We start from the raw sequence: 1,942 nt of genomic DNA, 5'->3' as shown, positions 1-1,942 counted from the left end.
ATTGAAAAAGAGGAAGACCCTCAACAAGATGGATTGACACGGGGGCTGCAACAATGGACTCAAGCATAACAATGATTGTTAGGATGGTGCAGGACCAGGCAGTGTTTCGTTCTGTTGTAGATAGGGTCACTATGATCGGAACTGACTCAATGGGACCTAACAACAACAATAACAGAAACATGTATACATGCACGCGTATTTGCACATATTTACCTTCCTATCACATATATGCATACATGTGTACCTATGTAACCACTCAAGTATTTTTTTTGTTGTTTCTACTGTTGTTGCAAAAGTGTATATGTTATAGCATTTACCAATAGTATCTCCTATTCTTGTGTACTTTTTAGTGTCATTATTAACCTTGGTCAGGCTGTGCACACTTCACCATGTTTGGTATTGCCTTTCCCGTCACCAGAAATAACAAGTGACTATGTCTAGAGAGTGATTCCCCTCCTTCTCCCTCCCAAACAAACATTCTTGTTCCTGAATGGGAGGAATGAAAGTTGCAAACTTGTAAATTATTTTTGAATGAGGGTTCAGTTTGAAACTGATCTTTTAAAACAAAGCCTTAAAGGGATGTTGTTGGAGATAGGCAAGGTTATTCGTAAGTTCATGGAAATTTGCAGGAAATAATAGGAAAGAAAAACTTTGTAAAACAATAGCAATGAGGGGATACTGGTTTCAAAATAGATGAGAATACTCTTTCTCATAGATATATAAATGCTTTTTAAAAATACCGATAGTTAAAGTGATTATGCAGAATTTATCATTATGAAAATAATGGGTAAAGAATTCATTGAGAGTTTACAGCTGAAGCCCTGGCAGGTGTTGTACAAGTGCCCCAAGTGCTGCAGCATCAAGCCCACCTGGGCCCACCACTGCAGTGTTTGTAAGTGGTGCATTTGGAAGATGGACCACCACTGTCCCTGGGTTAGCAACTGTGTTGGCAAGAACGACCACAAGTACTTTTTCCTGTTTGCAATGTACATAGCTTTCATCAACTTGCATGTTCTCACCGTGGTGGGATTCTACTTCCTACATTGCTTTAAAGAAGATTGGACAAAGTGCAAATCCTTCTCTCTATCCACCATGGTGATCCTCCTCATCCAGCTGTACTTTGAGGGGCTTCTCTTTCTCATATTCACATCAGTGATGTTTGGGACCCAGGTACACTCCATCTGCACGGATGAGACCGGAATAGAACAATTGAAAAAAGAAGAGAGAAGATGGGCTAAAATAACAAAATGGATGAACATGAATGCCGTTTTTGGCCACCCCTTCTCCCTAAGCTGGTAAAACCCCTTTGCTATGCAAGACCAAGGGAAGGCAGACCCATACTAGAATATGGTCTGAAAGACCTGACCAACATTGCTACTCAGACACAAACCACATCATAGCATTACCGTCTGGCCCATTCTCATGAATTTTAAAGCGAGAAAGCAACTACTCGCAAACTTTTTTTTTTTAATTTTTTTTTATTGTACTTTAGATGAAGATTTATAGAACAAATAGTTTCTCATTAAACAATTAGTACACACATTGTTTTATGACATTGGTTAACAAACCCATGACATGTCAATACTCTCCTTTCTTGACCTTGGTTTCCCTATTACTAACTTTCCTGGCCCCTCCTGCCTTCTAGTCATTGTCCCTGGACTGTTGTGCCCCATTAGTCTCATTTTGTTTTATACGGCTGTCTAATCTTTGGCTAAAGGGTGAACCTCAGGAGTGACTTCATTACAGAGATAAAAGGGTGTCCGGGGGCCATACTCTCAGGATTTCTCCAGTCTCTGTAAGGCCAGTAAGTCTGGTCTTTTTGTGTGAGTTAGAATTTTGTTCTACATTTTTCTCTAGCTCTGTCTGGGACCCTCTGTTGTGATCCCTGTCAGCGCAGTCAGTGGTGGTAGCCAGGCACCATCTAGCTGTACTGGACTCAGTC

General features: G+C 40.6%; 1 long non-coding RNA gene and 1 pseudogene across 2 annotated transcripts in view; both read left to right on the top strand.

The window, feature by feature from the left end:
* LOC111819022 (uncharacterized) overlaps positions 1 to 1,942 on the top strand; it is a 118,637-nt gene that overhangs the window by 18,657 nt on the left and 98,038 nt on the right. The window lies entirely within an intron of this gene.
* LOC101348143 (palmitoyltransferase ZDHHC3-like) lies at positions 375 to 1,344 on the top strand (annotated as a pseudogene). Its single transcript, XR_002822828.1, has one exon. The product of XR_002822828.1 is annotated as a palmitoyltransferase ZDHHC3-like (transcript).

This window comes from Trichechus manatus, unplaced genomic scaffold, assembly GCF_000243295.1.
Source record: "Trichechus manatus latirostris isolate Lorelei unplaced genomic scaffold, TriManLat1.0 scaffold00248, whole genome shotgun sequence".
Classification (NCBI taxonomy): Eukaryota; Metazoa; Chordata; class Mammalia; order Sirenia; family Trichechidae; genus Trichechus; species Trichechus manatus.
This window is presented reverse-complemented; position numbering and strand designations above follow the sequence as displayed.